Source organism: Archocentrus centrarchus, assembly GCF_007364275.1.
Source record: "Archocentrus centrarchus isolate MPI-CPG fArcCen1 chromosome 18 unlocalized genomic scaffold, fArcCen1 scaffold_23_ctg1, whole genome shotgun sequence".
NCBI lineage: Eukaryota > Metazoa > Chordata > Actinopteri > Cichliformes > Cichlidae > Archocentrus > Archocentrus centrarchus.
This window is the reverse complement of record NW_022060145.1, coordinates 858,322-881,332: the sequence shown is the minus strand read 5'-3', so window position 1 is coordinate 881,332 and position 23,011 is coordinate 858,322. Positions and strand designations below refer to the sequence as shown.

Sequence of the window (23,011 nt, the reverse complement as noted above, 5' to 3'; positions counted from 1 at the left end):
TCGGCAGGGTGAGATTTGCACCAATCAATAACGAGCAAAAAGACCCTGTCTGCCATTTGACCAATCAGATTCATTAAAGCCTTTGACGGCATAATACAGTTCGGTTGAGTTTAAGTTAAGTTAAAGGTGAAACTACACATGCGAGCAAGGACAGTTTTTAAAACCCTTATCAAAGAGGAGCTTACTCATCGCTTAGTTACTGAACCTTAACTATATGTAGCAAACATTTAGTGTTATTTTTTTATTTAGCGTATAGTGTGTAAAACTCAGTTGAACTTTGGTATTAGATTCTCAGAACAGAAATAATAAGAGAACAAAACAAAAACAATAAAATACATAACAGTTTAGGCCCAATGATACAGAAATTAGCATCCACTTATGTCTTAGTCAGGGGTGAAAGTAGTTTTAAATTCTTGCCACTCAAATAACATCCTAGATCTGAATGAATGAAATATTCTCATTGAATACTTTGTTCTGTACAAAGTTGAATGTGCTGACAACAAAATCACACAATGGAAATCAAAGTTATTAACCAATGGAGGCCTGGATTTGGAGTCACACACAAAATTAAAGTGGAAAAACACACTACAGGCTGATCCAACTTTGATGTAATGTCCTTAAAACAAGTCAAAATGAGGCTCAGTATTGTGTGTGGCCTCCACGTGCCTGTATGACCTCCCTACAAAGCCCATGCATACTCCTGATGAGGTGGCGGATGGTCTCCTGAGGGATCTCCTCCCAGACCTGGACTAAAGTATCCACCAACTCCTGGACAGTCTGTGGTGCAACGTGACGTTGGTGGTTGGAGCGAGACATGATGTCCCAGATGTGCTAAATCGGATTCAGGTCTGGGGAACGGGCGGGCCAGTCCATAGCTTCAATGCCTTCATCTTGCAGGAACTGCTGACACACTCCAGCTACATGAGGTCTAGCATTGTCTTGCATTAGGAGGAACCCAGGGCCAACCGCACCAGCATATGGTCTCACAAGGGGTCTGAGGATCTTATCTCGGTACCTAATGGCAGTCATGCTACCTCTAGCGAGCACATGGAGGACTGTGCGGCCCTCTAAAGAAATGCCACCCCACACCATTACTGACCCACTGCCAAACCAGTCATGCTGAAGAATGTTACAGGCAGCAGATCGCTCTCCACAGCGTCTCCAGACTCTGTCATGTCTGTCACATGTGCTCAGTGTAAACCTGCTTTCATCTGTGAAGAGCACAGGGCACCAGTGGCGAATTTGCCAATCCCGGTGTTCTCTGGCAAATGCTAAGCGTCCTGCATGGTGTTGGGCTGTGAGCACAACCCCCATCTGTTGACATCGGGCCCTCATACCATCCTCATGGAGTTGGTTTCTAACCGTTTGTGCAGACACATGCACATTTGTGGCCTGCTGGAGGTCATTTTGCAGGGCTCTGGCAGTGCTCCTCCTGTTCCTCCTTGCACAAAGGCAGAGGTAGCAGTCCTGCTGCTGGGTTGTTGCCCTCCTCCACGTCTCCTGGTATTGCCAATAATTTCCACCTGTTGTCTGTTCCATTTGCACAGCAGCATGTGGAATTGATTGTCAATCAGTGTTGCTTCCTAAGTGGACAGTTTGATTTCACAGAAGTTTGATTTACTTGGAGTTATATTGTGTTGTTTAAGTGTTCCCTTTATTTTTTTGAGCAGTGTATATATGTAAATTATACATGCAATAATACAGGTGTACGCAACACTATTTTTCCAAGAAACGTCTGAAAAAGAAGAAAGTAAAAGATGAAATAGCATTTTTTATACTTTGCTCCGAGTATTTACAGATCTGTCAGGTTTCTGATATGCCCCCCCCCTCTTAAGTATAGGGAGCACAGACACATATGGAGACCTTGGTAGAACATTGGTTATAATGTGAGGAGACAAAATTGTGGGGGAGAGTGTAGCACTATGTGTTTCACAGGACAGTGGGAAAATGGACTAGAATGAAATATCTTGCCCACTATTTAAAAAATTAACCAGCTAAGGGCTTTCTTTTAAAACATGTTGAAGATCACTCAGTACCGTTATGCAACTTTGTTCACAGTGTAGTGAAATGTCTGGTCGACAGAGGTCGCTGTGGGCACAAGGAGACTGACGGGATTAGCAGAGATGCTCTGTACCCCAATGTCAGTAAAGCTGTTCCGATTAACACAAGTGCTGAACTGTCGTATCCTGTTCTGTTGTTCACAGGTAAGGTACCCAGTAATCTTAATAAAAATGAGAGGAACTGAGAATAACCCAACATGTAAAGCCTTAGACTGATTGTGCTATAGAATGTCTGTGAAATGATTTTAACTGTGATTTTGGGATGACACCGAGTGTGCACGCTAACGTCGCTAATGCTAACGCCTCGAATGCCTCGTGGCGAGAATGCCAATCACACTAATTAAGGTGAAAGCGAGTGAGGAAGTGTGTGATGAGCAGTGATGGTACAGATACTTTGAAAAAGTAGTCCGACTACTGATTACTCCTTTAAAAAGTAACTTTATTACTTTACTGATTACTTAATTTTAGAAGTAACTAAGTTAGATTACAAGTTACTTTGTTACTTTGAACAGCGGCCGGTCTTGTTACAAAAAGTGATCGTCTGTCATAAAGTGTTTCAGATGTGTCTCTGTGCTTTTATGTTTAATGTCTTTGCTTATATTGGTAAATAGAGTGCAGTCAACATGATTTATGAAGGGCTTATATATAAAATGCAGAAATAACCTGTTTTTTTTTTAACAATCTTTAGGAGTCTGTGTTATTGTACCTACATTATAATCAATCCAGAGCTTTTTGGCCACTTCAAATATGTTTATAGAACTATGACGTTATATTTGTTGTGATTTCTGCAGCCTTTTGAGACAGATTTCTGTTTAAAAAGACATCTTTAATGTCAGACAGTTTTACCTTGAAAAATAAAACAGAATATATAAAAGTCACTTTGCCAAAAACTGAGTGCAGCTTCTACCTTGTGATAGAAATGCTGTTTCTCACTCAAAATTACCTGATATCATTCATGAGACAAATGTTTGATATATACTTAACAGATTATAGGTCAACAAGTCATTTACAGCTGTTTAAACACAGGGAATGATTTTTTTGGCAAATACCGAAAATTGCTGTTTGGCAGATGCTCACTTTTTGGCACAATACCAGCCTCTACTACATACTGTAGTAGAGGGCTTGTCAACATTTTCAGCTCTCCCCCACTTACTGGTTTGTACCAAAGTCCACCTTTTGTTGTTTGGGTGCTTTGGGGCTCCTGCATTAGCCGCAGCTCTGCTTCGCTCCACCTGTTGCGACTCGCTGTAAGTTTGACTGCGCCATGACTCCAGATGTTTCACAAAGCTGAAGTTGGTTTCCGATTGCAGTTTCCGATTCGGGAAATGGCTAAAGGGCATTCCACTTAATTTTTCGCTACCTTCAGCGTCTTTAATCTGCTCTAGTTAAAAAAAAACTAGAAAATAGAATAGAATAGAAATCCCTTTATTTGTCCCACAATGGGCAAATTTCAGTGTAGTAGCGGCAAGCTATTGTTTACGATACTAGAAACACAATAAGAAAACACAAAAAAGTATGAAAAGATAAAAATAAATAAGAAAATACAAATACAGAATATACAAATAAAAAACTGTATACACTATGTACAGTATAGACAATATAGAGATTGTGATCAGTATAGACCACCCCTACACACTTCAAACCTGGACTAGATTATTATGCACTACTAGCAGAATACTTAAAACCAACTTTGTGATTTGTGAAGCCTTTATCTGATTTGTGAAACTTCAATAAAGGATGATTTCAGCACTTTTTTCCCCATCTGCTATAAGGGTTTGCCTCAAAGTTAAAGACAAATGTACATCATTGTCCACTGTGGCTCCTTGCCGAACAAAGAGTGAATGTTGCACGTCCATGACTGGATGCTATCTGCTGGGTTTCCTCAGATATACAAACTGCTTGGAACAAATGTGAAGAATAATTTGAACTTGACTGGCTTGTTTGATTACTACTATCAATTGAAATGTATGTATTATTAGGTTTAATTGACCTTTTTTTGCAACGTGCCTTGACATGACGTGTTGTAAATTTGCACTATATAAACAGCAATGAATGAAAAATTGTATTAGGAAGTGTTAATGCAGATGTCCATGACTTACATCTTTATTGTGTAGTCAAATTATATTAACAATGTCCTTTTTAGGAACACTTCAGTTTGATTTTTATAAAGAGCCAAAAAAAAAAAAAAGCAAAAAAATTTCTGAAATCGCTCTTTATTGAAGTTTCACAAAATCAGATAAAGGTTTCATTAATCACACACTTGGTTTTAAATACTCTGCTATTAGTGCAGAATAATCTAGTCCAGGTTTGAAGTGTGTAGGTGTTTTAGTTTTTAACTAGAGCAGATTAAAGATGCTGAAGGTAGCAAAAAATTAAGTGGAATGAGCCTTAAGCCATATCCGGAATCGGAAAGCTGCAGTTGGAAACCAACTTCAGCTTCGTAGATGTTTCCTCAGTTTGACGTAGTTTTTTAAAGCTAGATAGCACTTTGTTGCCAGCACAGAGTGCACAACTAACCTTGATGTTGTTCTCTTTAGCTGACACAAACTCAAAATAGTTCCTGTATTTCAGCTAAAAAACGCGCATCTCTCTCCTCCCTCCATTGTTTATATTTGTGTCGCTGTGTGCTGTTATTGTCCTCATGCTGAAAACAGGCCTTAACTGTTGCATCTGCCAGACGTCACTCCCCGAGACGCAAGAAGAAAGCAAAATTATATCTTTGTACTGAGGAAAATGACAAAAATAGTAACGCACAGTGATTTGGATAAGTAACTTTAATCTGATCACTGGACTGCAAATAGTAACGCGTTAGATTACACGTTACTGAAAAAAGTAGAGTAACGCGTTACTAAGTAATGTGTTACTGACATCACAGGTGATGAGATACGGTTGGGAACGAGACAAGAGATGATGAATGTTAATGAGTCGGTGTGAAATTATATAAAGGGAAATGGTGTATGTCGTTATCTGTGCATGATTGGGGGAGGCTGAGGGCAATTACGAGCCGTAGTACAGCCCGCACTCGTAGCAGTTCTGACCAATCATTAGGCCAGAGAGACGGGATGCCGATTCCTGCATACCAGCCAAAAGAGGAGCACAGAAGGGGAATTCTCAACATGCACTGTTTTGATAATAAAAGTTTGTATTTAAGACTATTCAAGAGTGTTACAAGGGAACAATTGTGTTAAACAGAGAGATGATAAAGGTGAAGAAGAGGATTTTTCATTTGATAATTTTGTATCTGCTGTATTTTGCTCTGTATTTTTTCTGTTTACATTTTAATAGCGCAGATGTGGGTCTTTTGTTATGGAGGAAAAAAAGCATTAATTTATTTGAGGAGCATTATTATTTAAATATGTCAATAGTTGATTGTTGAGCAATTTCTCATGTATATCTACAGCTGAACATTAATAAAAATACTCATATGATATTTGGGACATTGAGATTTTTTGTTTATACCTTTTGGGAAGAAAAAGTATTAATATTATTTTTGGTCCATATTGCCCAGCCCTAGTAGTTTTAAACATATTTACGAGGGGGGTCCCTCTGCTTCTCTCTACAGAAGGCTTGTCAGTGGGATTAAGGAGGTCCTCAAAGCATTACTTCCACTGCACGACTAAAACCTCAGGTGAAGTCAGCAGCATCTCACCCACACTATACACTGTTTGAGTAGAGCACCACTTTACCCTCCTGAGTCACTCGACGGCTTTCCAGAATTGCTTCCAGGTGGTCCAGTGTCTTTTTCTATGGCCTCACCAAACCCCTCCCACACCTGAGGATTTGTTATGGTCGTGTAAATTAATATTACCAATAACCAGATAAGCTCCAACAGGTCAACCAGTCATTAAGGTCTTTATATAGTTCCTGTCAAGGGTTTATGTGCACTCAGCATGGACATCAGTGCTTTAACAATAATGGGCTTTCAGTGATTTCTTCAAATTACTCTTTCTCTGTGGCTTAGTGACTTAGTGATCATTTCAAACAACTATGCAAGTTTTGGGGAAGTATTTCCACATAGTGAAGGTTTAAAAAAAAAGACCAAACCGTCAGAATCTGCAGAGAGGGCTTTTTTTTTTTTTTTTTTTTTAATTTTATTTTATTAAAGATTGCCAAAACCGACAAGGCACAGGCCTGCCATTAACTGCTCAAACATCAGTCTCACTGTCTAGTGGCATCAACTGAGATGTTGCTGCAAAGAACGAAGCCCCTGCTCCAAATCAGCATGTTCCATCTTGACTTAAGTTTGTGGGTGATCCAAAAACTTGATTACTTTTAAACCTGCTTTAATTCAGAAAAACAAAATGTGTGCAGCACATTCCTTTTGAAATCTTAAAGGAGTATGATGAAATAATTATGCCCCAGAAAAATGGACAGTTTAAAGAAATCATTACAAGCCCAATACTACCCATAAAGATTTTATCTAAACCACAACTGAAGGCAATTAATTACTGACAGAAATTAATCCTGATTCCTTATTTTGGCATCAGACAGTAAATTGAATTTTACTTGGTGCATAAGTTAAATGTGTGCATGATGCATGGAAAGTGTTTCCTTTGTGGTGCAAAGTTACATTTTGATCGGAAGTTTGATGTTGATACTTTTCAACACTATAAAAAATATGTAAAAATACAGGACAATGTACTGTATAAATATGAAGGAATTTTCACGTTAGTTATTTACAGGAGTTTTTGGGTATTTCTTGCAGGAGCAAGAACCACAAAAGGATGGAAAAGTTGGAGGGAGGGCAGCCATTACATTGACAGGCTTCATTTGGAATTTGGACTCTGGAGCTGGAGAAACTGCTTTGTAATTCAGGTTTGACATGACTTAAACCTTATAGTTTAGTGAATATTAAAATTATTCATGGCTATAAGGTCACCAGTTTTGGCCTTCCGTGGCCAGACAAAGACCAGTATCTAAAGGAATAATTTGGGATTCTAATGTAAGTTCTATAATAAAACGTATTTTTTACAGTTACCTTTATTTTGCACTTTTAATGGTTTGAGACAGAGCTGGACTGGTAATCTAGCTTACTGTGCGTTTGCCCGGTGGGCCGACAGTCCTCAGGGGCTGATGCTATTGGATTTTTTTTTTCTTCCCTTTTTTTTTTCCTAAGAGACGGCTCACAATTTAGAGGGGGCGGCCCATTGGCCCATCTTCATTATTGACAGTGGACGGAAGCAATCAGGATATAGGACGAAAGCAGCCCCACCCTTTCTCTGCGTGGTGCCCTCTAACCCCCGCTAATAGTTTCAGTGTTGAGCACGTGTGTTGAAGGAGAGGCAATATGGAGAAACCAAAGTGGCAGAAAGGGGGTGCGGAGAAGTTACGGGCAAAGAAATTGAAGAGTATCACTGTAGATGCTACAAAATGTGTAAAGATCACAGACATGTTCACTGCTGTAGCCTCCACGTCCTCTGTAACAGCAATGCTCCAGCAGCAGCAGGCTGTAGGTGAAGACGGCAGCAGCGGACAGGGAGAGTAGCAGCCAGAGATGCAGGCCTTTTGAAAGGGAAACTGAGGGACAGAGTGAGCTGGAAAGTGTAGTACGTAAGCAGGTAGCAACATTAGGTAAATACAGGGACCTTGAGGTGATGGAGGTAAGGTTAGCTCTATTACATGAGAATGATGACCAATGGTGATTGATTAGTATCAATATTTATTGGTATCTGCATACTTCCAAAATCTGCCAGCCACGGCACCTTAATCTGATAAAATAGCAAACGGTCAAGGCCGAGGAGTGTTGGATGAGCAGCAAGTGTCCATTTTAGGCTACATCATAGCATTTTAGATATTTAGGTTAAAGGTGCGTCGTGCATAGTAGTTTGAATTTGTAGCCTCTATGCTGAGGTTAAGCATGTTTTAAACAGCACTTAAAGTTAAATAACAGATTTTAAAACTGCTAAATGATAAGTAAAAGCTTTGCAATTTAAGTATTATTAAAGTAAGTGTAAAAAAGTATTATTAGCAAAAGGTATGCCCACACGGAATAAGAGTAAGACAGTGTCAAATGCTTTTAAAACATCGTTGCGGGACGGCCTAAGCCAGAAGTGTCAGGGCCAATTTTTTTTTTGTCCAGTCCAGCCCTGGTTTCAGACAGAATTGAACTCACCCCAGTTTTAGCCTCAGACCTTCCTAACTGATGCTAACAAATGCTAACATTGGGTCGTTAAAGTAAAGACCGCTAGTTAGCTGACCAGCGTACACTAGTTTGCTGGTTAACAGCCTACAGTGATAAGTTAATTGAAATGTCTAATTATTTTGTACTCAGCACTTCCATCATTATGCCCATGTTGTAGCTCATAAAAGGTTTAGCTAATATTTGCAGACATACACCTTTAGCCTTTGTTTAACTGCCAAACTCGTGTTAAAATGTGGTTTATGTGATGCTGAGCAGGTCATTTCAAATATGTGGCATATTTTTGTGACATTGTTGAGCTGCTGTGATTAAATCATAAATACATCGTGATTTAAATTATAAGCTCAGTGCTGGGTTAACGTCAGCAGTTATGGGGAGGCTGACACATAAATGATTATGCCTATATGATGCTTTTAACTGTAAGCAGAGATTTGTGTCTCTTAATTATTCAGATCCTTAGAGATTATTTGAAAAATAGATCAACAGTTATCACCGGGAGGAGGCCCCGTGGTAGACCCAGGACACGCTGGAGAGATTGTGTATCTCGGCTGGCCTGGGAACGCCTTGGGGTCCCTCCGGATGGGCTGGAGGAGGTGGCTGGGGAGAGGGAAGCTTGGGCTTCTCTGCTTAGGCTTCTGCCCCCGCGACCCGGCCCCGGATAAGCGGAAGAAAATGGATGGATGGATGGAGTTATCACCAAATCAAGCACTCTAAAATCCAAAACAAAATAATTTGTGGCAGACACATATTGTAATGACACCCTGTCTTTAATAGCATTTGAATCCATTTAAAGTATGTAAACTTTTCCTTGAACTGCCTTTGTAATTCCAGGTAGCAGAACAGAAGCAGGCAGAAAAGAGCATCTTCCTTCTTTTCCTCCCTTTTTCCAATCCTCCTTGTATTTCTTCCTCTTTGTTTCTCATTGGCTCGTCCTCCCTCCCTTCCTGTCTTTCAACCTTTATCCCTCCCTCCCTATCTTCTTTCCTTATGCCTTTAATCTTTTCCCCTCTCCCTTCCATCCTATGTTTAGCCCCGTCTTCCTTCCTCCCTTTCTCCATCCCTGTTTCCTCTACTGTCTCTTGTCTTGCCTCCCTTACTGTCTCCAGTCTCTTTTCTCACCTCCTTTCCTGCTCTCCTTTCCTTCCTTCCTTTCTAGCTTCCTCCCCCCTTTCCTGTCATCCTCCTCCACCTTCTCCCTTGCTTCTTATCTTGCTGCTACTTATCTTTGTCCCTCCCTTCCTCCAGGACTTTATCTTCCTTCCCTCTCTCCCACCTTTCTTTCCTACCACTCCCTAATTATTTTCAGCTGTCAGTTTTCTTCCCTTCCTATTTTCCTCCCATATCCCTGTATTTCTTTTGTTTTTAGTTTATTTTCTTCCTTTCCTTGCTTTCTTTCTGCTGCATCTTCCTATCTTTCCCCCACCTTCCTTCCTGGCAACTTCCTTTCTGCCCTCATTGCCTTCCTCCTTTCCTTATCCCTTTCTCCCTTCCTTTCTTTACACCTCCATCTCACTACCTTCATATCTTCTTTGTTATGTGCCTCCTTACCTCTTTTCCTCTCCTCTTATGTTCCTACTTTCTTTCTCTGCCTCTGTTTATCTTCTTTCTTTTCCTTCTTCTTTTTACTCCTCTCTTTCACCCTCCTCCCTTCCTCTATTGATCTTTTTTTCTCCCTTCCTTCATCTCTCTTCCCTTATTTCCTTCCTTCCAATCCTTTTTGTATTTTTTCCTCCTCATGTTCCTCATTGGCTCTTTCTCTGCCCCCCCTTCTTTCCTTATGCCTTAAATCTTTTCCCCTCTCCCTTCCATCTTATGTTTAGCCCCGTTGTCCTTATCCCTTTCTCCCTTCCTTTCTTTACACCTCCATCTCTCTGTCTTCATATCTTCTTTATGTCCCTCCTTACCCCTTTTCCTCTCCTCTTTGTTCCTGCTTTGTCCTTCCCTGCCTCCAAACTTTATCTTCTTTTCCTCCTTCCTTTTATTCCTCTCTTTCTCCCTCCTCCCTTCCTCCATCTCTTTTCCTCTTTTTTTCCCCCCTTCTTTCCAATCCCCCTTGTATTTCTTCCGCTTTATGTTCCTCATTGGCTCTTCCTCCCTCCCTTCCTATCTTCTTTCCTTATGCCTTAAATTTTTTTCCCTCTGTCTTCCATCCTATGTTCAACCCTGTCTTCCTTCCTCCCTTTCTCCCTTCCTTTTTATCTTGCTATTGATCTTCCTCCCTTCCGTCCATTTCTTCTCTCCGTCTTCATCTGTCTTCAGTCTCTTTTCTCGTCTCTTTCACTCTCTCCAGTCTCTTTTCTCTCCTCCTTTCCTGCTCTCCTTCCCTTCCTTTCGTCCTCCTTTTTTTTTCCTGCTGTCCTCAGCCACCTTCTCCTTTGCTTCTTATCTTACTACTTCTTATCTTTGTCCCTCCCTTCCTCCAGGACATTATCTTCCATCCTTCTTTCTCTCATTGTTTTACTTCCCTCTTTCTCTCCTGTTTTTCCTACCACTCCCTAATTCATCCTTCCATTTTCTTCCCCTTATTTTTCTGTCTTTATTTTCTTTTCTTCCTTCCCTTGCTTTTTTCCTCCTGCAGCATCTTCCTATCTTCCCTACCTTCCTTTTTGCCACCTTCCTTCCTGCCCTCATTGTTTTCCTCTCTTCCTTATCTCTTTCTCCCTTCCCTTCTTTATACCTCCTTCTCACTGCCTTCATACCTTCTTTATGTCCATCCTTACTCCTTTACCTCTCCTTATGTTCCTTTGTCCTTCCCTGCCTACAAAGTTTATCTTCTTTTCCTTCTTTTTATTCATCTCTTTCTTCCTCTTCCCTTCCTCCATCTCTCTTTTTTCCTCTCTTCCCCCATTTCTCTTTCCTTTTTGTTTCCTTCCTTCAAATCCTTGTATTTCTTTCTCTTTATGTTCCTCGTTGGCTCTTTCTCCTTCCCTTCCCGACCTCCCCCACGTCTTATTTCCTTATGCCTTAAATCTTTTTCACTCTGTCTTCCATCCTATGTTAAGCCCTGTTTTCCTTCCTCCCTGTCTCCCTACCTTCCTATCTTGCTACTGATCTTCCTCCACTTCCTCCCTCCTTGTCTTCCTCTGTCTCTGTTCTTTTTTTCTTGCCTCCTTCAATGTCTCCGGTCTCTTTCCTCACCTCCTTTCATGCTCTCCTTGCCTTCGTTTTTCTTCCTCCCTTTTTCCCTGTTTTCCTCCTGCACCTTCTCCTATGCTTCCTTTCTTTCTCTCTCCTCCCTTCCTCCATCTCTTTCCCTTATTTTTTCCTTCTTTCCAATCCTCCTTGTATTTCTTCCTCTTTATGTTCCTCATTGGCTCTTCCTCCCTCCCTTCCTATCTTCTTTCCTTATGCCTTAAATCTTTTCCACTGTCTTCCATCCTATGTTCAGCCCTGTCTTCCTTCCTCCCTGTCTCCCTACCTTCCTATTTTGCTACTGATCTTCCTCCACTTCCTCCCTCCCTGTCTTCCTCTGTCTTCAGTCTCTCTTCTCGCCTCCTTTCATGCTCTCCTTGTATTACTTTCTGCCTAGTTTTCTCCCTCCTTTCCTGTCAGTCCCATAGTTAAAGACCAGGAGGGGCTGTCTCCACGTCCTAGTGGGTCAAAAAGCTTATCATCGTTGTAATTAGGATCACTGACACACGCATGAAGGACTACAGAATCCATGTTTGCTGACTTCCTGCAGATGCAGCAGTGTTTACAGGTAAGAGGATTTCAATGGACAGCGTTTATATAGTGATATTAATAACAGTGAGTGCCAATAAGCACTTGGAATGGTATTAATGTGCTGTAAGAGCACTAATATCACAGCTCTGAGATGCATTTGTAGAGATTATTGCAGGTTTTACTGTCTTTGTTTCTGTGAAGATTTTAGCGGATGTCATAGGAAAGCAGTCACTATTTAAATGATATTATGACAGAAATATCAGCTTCTGTTGGGGATCATTAAGTTACCAGTTAAGTAAAGTGATTATTTTCAGCCACAGATTCCAAATAAATTCCTGATTAGCTTCAGTGCAAACATATTCAATATCTGTGCTTCGTTTAGGCTGGATCATACTAACCCAGGGTTATAGACAATGTAAAATAAAATTATACTGGTCTGTACAGAGTCTGGCTGCCTTTAATCCTCTGTGGCGAGGATGCAGCTGTATTCGACCTGCTATCACCTGAGAGTGAGCTGAAACTTCCAGTAATATTCCCATCATGGAGAGGCTGCCAGACTCTGGGAATCCTGTCGGTGAGCAGGGACTGATTCACTGTCCTCATCTTTAAACAAATGCAGAGATCATCTCTGCCTGTGTGTCTGTGCTGAATGGGACTTTTCCCACTTCTCTTTGTTGTGTCTCTGTCTTAACGCCAGTATTTTCATGATTAGGTGAATTTGTTAGTTGTACATGGCAATATTTTTTTATTCAGGTGTGGGAACAATGGTTCAGAGGGTGCACTTCAGGACTGTTAAATGAATGTGGTGAGATGTACTGGATTAGTTCCTGTGCAACGATGTCTTAGGTCAGATTACTGGACTGACCACGTCAACCTTTTGTGAGGTCTGTCTAAAGAAGACTAACAAAAATTCAGTGCAGCGTCCTGAGAAGGTGGATGTAAGAACAGAAGTACACAAACATGTACTTGTAGTGAATTGCCAGTAATTTTAAATGGATTTGTTCCTCTAACTCTTGTCTGTCTCTCTGTCAGCCCTGTGACACATTGGTGACCTGTCCAGGGTCAACCTGCCTGTGCCTGCTGGGGTAGGCTCCAGCCCTCCACCCACACCCTGACAATCAAATGTGGACAGACTAACTTCTTTTTTAGATTGTTCTAGAAATCGTATTAACTTATAGTGTGTTGGATTAGATACAGAATTCCTACTATGAGCCATCTTCCCTGAGATTATTCCTATATTTGCATGAAGGCCAGCATAACTGTGCTGTGTACATGAATAATGACAGTCACTGTTAGTTTGTTCTTTTGCACTGAAAATTATATTGAGAAGTTAAAGAATCCATTCATCCTCTTTCTTAACTGCTTGCCCAGTTAGTGGAGCTCTGCAGTGTATCCCTGACACAGGGAACTAGGGGGAGTACAGCCTGTACATCCTGCCAGTCTGTTGCGATGTGTTAAGCAATGTGTTTATATTTAATAAAAAAAAAATGAATCAATGATTTTCTATAAATGTGTGATGCATTTTTGATTACTGATTCCAAGATGGCGTAGTGGTCTTTAGAGAAATCCTGTCTGGGTTTTTGAATATTTCTGTTTTCTGTTTGCCAGCGCAGCTCTGCAGTCACTGTCCAGGTGGGTCAGTGGGAGCAGAAGCCCTCTGCTAATGTACAGGCTGTGATCAGCAACATCCAGCAAGACCCACACAGCCACTACCTGCTGGCGCTTTTTGTTTGCCTGTGATTGGTGAGTCAGATTTCTGTTAGGGGTTGCAGCTCCCTGTGCTGGAGAAACCGCTTCACACCTGCAGAGGTAAGTCATTTTGCAGAGGTCATTAAAACCCTCCCACCCTGACTTTCATGTGGTGGATCTTATTAAACACAACAGCAATATTTCAGTGGCTGCTGCTTATACCACAGGCTAACACTCTACAGATCCCTGATGGGCTCCTTCAGCAAAGATGTTTAGTAGATGTTGGCCTCCAGTTTGATCCTCAGCATCTCCAAAGTTTACTTGTTTATTATTCATTCATACAAAGTAATGTGATATCTAGTAATAATATTAGGGCTGCAACGATTCAATTAAATCGATTCTAAAAAATTATCGACACAAATTTACTGTGTCGATGCTTCGTTTAAACTCTGCAGCGCTCAGCTGTCTCGGTGTAAGTGGCGCTCCTCACTAGCATTTGCAGCATTAGTGCTCCGTCGTCTTTTTGTGGGTTTATTGGTGGCTGGCAAACCAACATAGAACTGCATTACTGCCACCTACTGGACTGGAGTGTGAATCACGCACGCACACACACACACACACACATTCTAAAAAGCTCTCCGTCGCTGCGATGGATTTCCACAGAGTGGATCATCGCTAGAGTTGCCACCTGTCTCGTAAAATACAGAACCCCGTATGTTACGGGACTCCGTGGAATACGGCTCCATAACATGCGGGGTTCCGTACTTTACGGGTCAGGTGGCAACTATCGCTGACATGCATTTCCACGCCTCCACTGCTCTCTGTGTGTCTGTGTGTGTTGTGCTCGCTGAGAATTTCAGCTGTTATTTTTGTCTTTACTTCAGCTGTTGCTATCAGAACTGGTTTGCTAGCGAGCGCGGGCCATTAGCACTAGCGATGGTTCGGTACCGGAAGGCCCGCCCCCCAGGATTGAGGGGCTCCATCAAAATATTTTTTATACTTTAATCCATTATTAGTGACTAAATATAGACCTGCAGTAGAAACGTATTTTATTACATAACTCACACATGCACCATGGCTCCCGCAGCCACAAGTTTTCCAAAACACTCATAGCAGGCAGCGGTTTTAACTGCGCAAGCGCAAAGAGGCGAAGCTGTTATAGAGATGGTGAGCTCAAGTAGTGCAAAAGGAAACGTTTTTCCAGCGTCCAAAACAGCAGCTTTTTCTTTTAGTAACCACCATTAAAAATATTTACTGGGAAACAGCTGGAGGTCCTTCATCAAGCACCTGATCAGTAAGTGTTAAGGTGAAGAAAAGAGAACTTTGTAGCTGCTCCATCCACCGCTGTTTGTTCACAGGCGAATAACTGCAGTACGGAAGTTAAAATATGCAGATAAACTGTTAATAAAAAAGTATTTCTTATCCAATTACTCGATTAATCGATGGAATAATCAATAGAATACTCGATTACTAAAATAATCGATTTACGCAGCCCTAAATAATATAATTGTCAACCTGGTGCTCTTCTTTTATGAAGAATTAATATTGGAGTATGAATGTTGGACCCTATGTATCTGTGTTCTCTGGGCTTTTCTGACCTCTGTCTTTTTGCAGGGTCAGACAACAAAGTCTATTACTGTATGTTATGCCCCAGCAATAAGTTGTTTGATTGTTGTGGTTAAGTTGTTTCGTTACCCTGACAATGACGTAGAGATGCATTCTGGGTAATAGGAAGTAGGCTTTCGTTATGCAGATGTTGTTGTCAGTCGTGTGTTCATCCTGTCTACAGCTGTAGCTGAAGCCTTCTCTCCCTCTTTGCTAAGGCATTGTCTGTAAGTACAGTCTATAGATTACTTGTCAAGTCACATTTATTTATATAGCACATTTAAAACCGTATCAGTGATTTAGACCCATATGCTGCAGAAGAGCTCGACCTTCTGATTAAGGATCTAGGAATTGAGTCAGCAGAACACGTAAGGAGATTAAGACTGTTAACATCAGGAGTCCGCCGATTGACCTGCGTATGGCATGGGAGCGCCTTGATGAGATGTACGCTTCACCCGAAGGCGTCGAACAGGCTCTTTTCAGCAAGTTGTAAAACTTTCCAAAGGTCACAGTGAAGGATCCGCAGATGCTTAGGGATTTATCCGTCCTTTTAGCGGAGCTGGAAGCTGCCATGGAGGATGGCTATTTTAGCAGGTTTGCTTTACTTGGACACTTCGAGAGGAATTAGACCTATTATAGTGAAACTCCTCTACAACCTCCAAGAAAAATGGCTGTACCTCAGGACGAGATACAAATGCGAAAACATGATCAGCTTCCCACCGTTTTCTGTGCTAGTGGACTTCATCTCCATGGAGGTGAAGGCTCGCACGGATCCAAGTTTTAATTTCTTCATGCACCTGGGAGATGCCTGCAAAGATGTCTGTGTACACGCAGAAAACACAAGTTTCAGCGACAGCCAAGTTTGAGTTCAGAGAACGAATTGATCCAAACTTTGTCCTCTGCATAGGAAGCCACACCCTCTGAAGAAGTGCAGGGGCTTCCGAGAGAAAAGCGTAAACAGCTCTTGAACGATCACTGCATCTGCTTTCTCTGTTGTACCTCCACAGAACATCTCGCCAAGAACTGTGAGGCGGAGGTAGAATGCACAGAGTGTGGGAGCACCACTCATATGTCAGCACTGCACCCTAGTCCTTTCACTCAGAAGTCTTAAGTCCTCTACTCCCTACACAGCAGATGGCGGGGAGCAAGAGGAAGCAGGGAGTCACGAAGTCAAGTCGTCGTGCACGCAGGTATGTGGAGAAGGCCTGAGCGCTATAACGTGCCAAAATTTGCTTGGTTAGCGTGTTCCCGAAAGGATGGAGAGAGAAGGCCAAGAGAATGTATGCCATACTGGATGAGCAGAGTAACCGATCGCTCGTACGGTCAGAGTTCTTTGACATCTTCCAGATACCTGGATGCTCTTTCTCGTACACGCTTAAGACGTGTGCGGGCCAGACAGAGATGACGGAGAAGAGCTCGAGGCTTGCCCAGAGGCTTGATCTGGGTTGGGTCGTTGTCGGTGATGTGTGCCTTAGAGGTGTGCACATATCGATGGAGGTGAGAAGTTGGAAGACAGCTATCTTGGGAGAATGGACATACAAGTCATCTTCAGCCATGTGGTAACAAGGTCAGAGTGAAAGAGAAGTTTCATCTGGGACATTCTCACCAGTGTGACTCAACGGCTACCCTTGTACGTGGCTCAAGCGCACCAGTTGGAGATCGCCTGGGGCAGACCGTCTTTGCTCGAATAGCCGACGATCATACACTTAGAGTTCCTTGAGGTGATGGAGTCCGAATGTTATCAGGACAGCTCTAGACTCTAGACGCTAAGACAGCGCCAAGACAGCGGTTGCCTAATAACAGACAGCAGGGCTTTGACCGACTCATCTCACTTCAATGCTAACTGGAGAAGCAGCCACAAATGAAAGAGGATTTCCTGGAGTTTATGGAAAAGATGCTCAAGAACGCGCACTCAGAGATCGCGCCGCCTCTGAGGCCAGGACAAGAATTTTGGCACTTGCCATTGTTTGGTGTGTATCGTCCGAGGAAGCTGGGTAAGATCCGCTTGGTCTTCGACAGCAGCGCATCGTGTGAAGGAGTGTCACTCAGTGATGTTCTACTTACAGGAGCTGACCTTAACAACAGCCTGTTAGGTGTCCTCATGAGGTTCAGGAAGGAACAGGTAGCGGTCACTGCCGACGTTGAGCACATGTTCGACTGCTTCATTGTGCGGGAAGACCACCGGATCTTCGAATTCTGTGAAGAACAACGACCCCAATGCCGGCATTGTGGGCTACAGGATGCGAGTTCACCTTTTTGGCAGCAGCCCTTCACCTGCCGTTGCAGTGTACGGTTTGAGGAGGGAAGCTAAAAAAGTGGACGTGAATTATGGCAGTGTTAGTCGAACCTGAATTCTATGTGGACGACACCTTAAAGTCTTTCACCATGGAAGAAGAAGCCATCAGCGTTCTTGGATGGGCTCAGAAGATGCTCGTGGCATCCAACTTCAGGCTGCATAGCATTGCATTGAACAGACCAGCAGTCACTGAAGCGTTTCCGCCTGAGGATCCCTCTAAGGAAGTTGAAAGTCTCAGTCTCTTCGCAGATGATGCACCCATCCAACGAAGCCTTGGGTTGCTTTGGAACATGCTCGTAGACACCTTCATGTTCCGAATCGAGGAAGACCGGAAGCCTTTCACTCGCAGGGGAGTGCTTTCGACCGTGAATAGTCCTTACGATCCTCTAGGGTTTCTTGCGCCTATTACGGTCAACGGAAAGTTGATGCTTAGAGAGCTCACCATACAAGGAGAAGACTGGGATGTGCCGCTCCCCAAAGACAAGGAAGTGGAGTGGACTAGATGGAAACAGTCGCTTCAGGATTTAGATGGGCTGCAGATATCACGTCCTTGCACATCCTTTTCCACTGCAGGTGCATTCAGTAGAGAACTTTGTGTTTCCGTAGACGCATCAACTAAAGCGATAGCGGCCGTGGCCTACATCAGGGTGACGAGTCACCAATGACAGATTGAAATCGGATTTGTCTTTGGGAAGGCGAAGTTAGCCTCCCCATCTGGAGTGACCGTTCCAAGACTCCAGCTCTGTGCTGCCGTGCTCGCGGTCAAGATTGTAGAGATGGTGTTTGTGGAGATGGTTATCACGTTTGGTTGTAGTAATGGATGCTGTCAGTCTAGAAGATTCTACGTCTACATGCACAACAGCGTCCAGCATATCCGCCAGTGACCTTGTTTAGGCCATTGAGATACGTCCCAACGCACCTCAACACAGCTGACATCGGGTCAAGAACGATAACGCCAGCCTTACTGAGCAGCACAGCGTGGCTCAAGGGACCAGTCTTTCCTCACGAAGCAGCTTCATGCTTGTCTGATTCTCAGGAGACATATGACATAGTTGAACCTGACCTTGGTTCAGAAGTGCGACCCTAAGTGCACACAAGCTTCACGCACGTTGCTAGAGATGTGATACGCCCACAGCGGTTTGAATGCTTTTCCAAGTTTGGAGCTCTTCTTATGGCCATAGCACATCTCATTCATGTGGCACGTTCTTTCGCTCAGTCATCCCAGGATGGATGCCGAGGGTGGCACATCTGTTGTCCTTCAGAAGAAGAGCTGCTGAGAGCCAAAGCGTGCATCATGAAGAATGTTCAGACTATTATGCGGAAGAGCTGGCATGCATTGGTTCAGGAGCCAACATCCAATCTTCCAGCAGTCTGTGGAAGCTGCACCCCACGTTAGATCAAGACCTACTTCTCAGGATAGGAGGCCAGATTGAGCAGGCGGGACTGAGCGCGAGCGAGTCTCACCCTATTATCATACCTGTCCAGGATCATCTAGCAGCCCTGCTTGTGTTGCATTATCATGAAGCGGTAAAACACCAAGGGAGGCATATGACTGAAGGCACCATCCTAGCGGCAGGTTTCTGGCTAGTAGGTGCTAAACGCAGCATCAGTAGTCTGCTCTACAAATGTGTCACTTGTAGAAAGTTGAGAGGAAAAACTGAGTGCCAGCAGATGGCAGCCCTGCCAGCAGAACACCTACAAGTTGCACCCCCTTTCACCAACGTAGGCGTGGATGTCTTTGGACCGTGGGACATCGTCGCACGCCACACGAGAGAAGGAACCACCAACTCCAAACGCTGGGCCGTGATGTTCTCGTGCATGTGCTCAAGAGCAGTTCATATTGAGCTGATTGAAGTAATGAGTTCCAGCAGCTTCATCAAGGCTTTGAGGAGGTTCTTCGCAATCAGAGGACCTGCAAAGCATATACGCTCAGAGTGCGGAACCAACTTCATTGGCGCCTCTCAAGAGTTGAGAATGGACAAAGTCCAGACTTTGACAGCGTAGAGAAGTTCCTGGGAAATTGCACCTGGGTTTTCAACCCACCCCAAGCGTCTCATGTGGGTGGAGCGTGGGAGCGAATGATTGGCATCACCCGTCGTATTCTGGACTGCATGGTGCTCGAACAAAAGATGTTTCCCTTGACGCAAGAGGTCTTGGCTACACTCATGGGAGAGGTAGTGTCGATCATGAACGTGAGACCGCTCATCCCAGTGTCATCAGATCTAGAATCGCCGCTTATTCTCACCCCAGTGATGCTTCTAACCGTCAAGACAGGCACTTCACCCCTCCCCTATTGAGCAGTATGGAGGACGCACGTCTCTTACCTTGTGAGCTACAGAGCTAAGTTAGTTATGCTATACTGTTTATTTATGTCATGATTTTAACGTGTATGCTGAACGTTTTGTTTAATTGTTACAGTTTGACAAGATTTTCAGTAAACTTCATGGAAAGAATTACTTGCGTCCTGGAGTTTTTTGAGAGTGCTTGAACTGATTGCAATCCAGCCCATGACACTGTACGTGTTTCTTTCTCAGGTGGATGGTGATATGATTGTGACCCGGGCTCCCACTTTCGGTCTTGTGAGGAAGCAAAGTTCAGGAAGAAGGAATCCCTGCAGTCCTGTTCTTTTAGCTCCAAGCCTGCTCAGGTTAGTCATAGTTGTAGAACACAATAGCGAGTGCAGTAACTGAGGTATAAAATGTTTGATTAGACAGATGGAAAAAGAGAGAAATGTCTTTCCCATAACTATCACTATTTTAATCTTAGGTAACTTAGACATGCTGAGGTCACAAAAACGGGGAAAAAAAAAAATCTGTCTTGATATTTGTCACCATTAGCCAAGAAGAGCACAACAAAGTAATGACAAATGTGACTTTGTCCACAGTTTCACAATAATAATTGACACAATAATAGTCATAATTGATTGTTCCCATATAAAAATAAAAAATATTTGGAATGGCATAAAAGTCTACAAAAGGGTTTATCCTTGTAACATCTGTAGCATCACCCTTACATAAGTCATGAATATGGGTAATTAGGTTCACAGCTTAGTGAGAGTATTACTATTTTTAATATTCAAAGTATCATAAACTTGTTATGGTTGAGACAATTCTTGGAAAATATGAGTTCCTGCTTGAGCAATCTGTACAAAAACATCTACAGGAAAAAAGGGAAAACCGAGTATCAGGAGATGGGATGAACACAGTTAATGCTGGGTAGCTGTGGGGTGTAGACACATGAGTGAAAAGTGGGAAGTGGAGGAAAAAAGCTCAGTGGGACGTTCCCAACCCCCTAGGCCTATAGTAGTGTAACTAGGGGCGGTAGGGGTGTTCAGGGTCACCTGATCCAGCCCTAACTATAAGCTTTATCAAAAAGGAAAGTTTTAAGTCTAATCTTAAAAATAGAGAGGGTGTCTGTGTCCTGAATCCAGACTGGGAGCTGGTTTCACAGAAGAGGGGCCTGAAAGAAAATGATTTCATACTGCATTCATTCAAAATCAGGAGCTGCTACACCACCAAACATCTCACTGTCCACGCTTATGAAATGCTGCCACCTGTCCTCTGATCTCCTGTCTGTTTAGATCTTCATTTCAACAGTAGAACAAAGTTATCTAAACTTGAGCTCTAATGTTTAGTAATATAATATTCTTCACCTCTGCATTTGATTTTCTCCAGCTAGCTTTAATCCCAGAGGAAGCAGAGCAGACAGTTTGAGGGGTTTGGGCCCACAGATGGTGACAGCATTGAAAGACTGTGTTCCTTCCCCTGAAGATCTGCAGGAGTCACAGAGGAGATGAGTCCATCTCACTGTTTGGGCTTTGCTGACTGATGTTCTTCTGCACTGCAGGTATACCACAGCACTTACAGGCTGATAACATCTGAATCTTTGAATCTTGGTACTGTTTTTTTTTTTTTGGAATAAATATGAGACTGGACTCTTATACACACAGTGAAACAGCAACCAAGCAATACCTGTTACTGTTGTCTAATAAGTGTGTAAATCTCTAAAATTATTACCTGCTGCCCATCTTAGGAGTGTTCTTATGAACATGGAGGGAAAAAAGATGGAAGAATCAGAGTTGAACTTCCTGTTTCCTGCTACACATGCTGAGTGTGAGCTCAGAGGCCAGCTGGTCTGCAGAGTTAGAAGTGAATCAAGGCCGAGGGCAGTCTGCCTACAGCTTAAAAGAAAGCATCCAGGTAAAGTGATGTGGATAAGTCGATAACCCTGTCACCACTTTCAAATGAGATCCTATTAGAGATAGACTGTCTGAGCTGTTTGAGCCTCATAAGAAGGACAAAAATGAAGATCCAACTTTGACCGTAATACAAACTAATCATTGCTGTGTTTTCAAACTCAGATGGGCAGGATCTCAGCATCAGACTGATTAAACAGGTGCCAGCTTCAACAACAGACGGAGACAGCCAACAAAAGGAAACAGCAGCTTCAGTGGGCTCCACAGGTGAGCGTGTTCCTGCACCAGTCAGCATCTGTTCTCTGTTGGTCTGTGTGCTTTAATAAGGGTAGTATTGATAAGTATAGTAACCATACAGCAGTCACTCGAAACATCTGCCATCTACTTTCTAACTGCCTGGCTGCTGCCTGCCAGTCATTTTAGAAACCACATGGTAACAGGCCTGAACCTCTGCTTCCTTCATTCCCCTCAAGGTTAAAGGTGATGTTTCGAGGGGTCTTCAAAGAGGAGGGACTGATGTCATGCATTGATCACAGTGATTATGAAGATGACAGCAAGAGCAACTAGGACTATAAAAGTCTGACCATGACTGTTTTGCTGATTCCTGATTATTAATGAATGTTAATAAGCATGTTTTTTTTTTCTTGTATTTATTTTTTGCTGTCATTTATTTACAAACAAAATTCACCAAACTCAGTTATTTCATTTTTACTCACTCATTTAATCGCTGATGACTCAGTGACTTTATCAAAGCTTTAAGTAGTCCAGGTAGAGCCAGCTTTGAATATTAACACTTACCATATTGTACCTGTACAGCATGTTTTCATACATGTATGATGTATGAGATTTTTTTTAATGTTCATGTCCTCATTTATTTTGTAATCAGTTTTCTCTTCTTTGTAATAATTGTCACTCAGTGTGTAACCGCACCTGCTTCCTTCTTTTCCACACGACTTTGTTTTTCAGTGTCCAGTTGATTTCTCTTTATTTAAATTTGTTTCATTTTGATCTGTGTTGTGTGACCCTTGCAGACTATTTTGTGGACTGCTTACCTTGCTGTGTGTAACCACTGTGTGTTTTTGACTAAAGATTTGGATTTTTGACTCTTACCTCGTCTGTATGTCCTGCATTCGAGTCCTCTTCCTCTGAGTGAGGCACATACACTTTTGAAGTCAATAACTCAGCTTTCAGCAGCAGTGACTCACAGCACATTTGAGAAAGGAAATTCAGTTTTGTAAAGTGATTATAGTAGACTGTTGTATAATAACGGTGTTTTAATGTTTTTATCATTGAGTTATTACCTTTCAAACATAAGGTCAAATCATAAAGTTCTGTATAAAGCAGGAGCTGACACCATATGATAT

General features: G+C 42.5%; 1 long non-coding RNA gene across 1 annotated transcript; it reads left to right on the top strand.

Moving 5' to 3' along the window:
* The first annotated feature begins 2,112 nt into the window (after positions 1–2,112).
* On the top strand, positions 2,113–22,769 carry LOC115775060 (uncharacterized). Its single transcript, XR_004019259.1, has 9 exons — positions 2,113–2,204; positions 5,623–5,688; positions 6,766–6,875; positions 9,031–11,899; positions 19,987–20,099; positions 21,127–21,298; positions 21,485–21,651; positions 21,813–21,914; positions 22,121–22,769. It is a non-coding gene; the product is annotated as an uncharacterized LOC115775060 (long non-coding RNA).
* Positions 22,770–23,011: the final 242 nt, after the last annotated feature.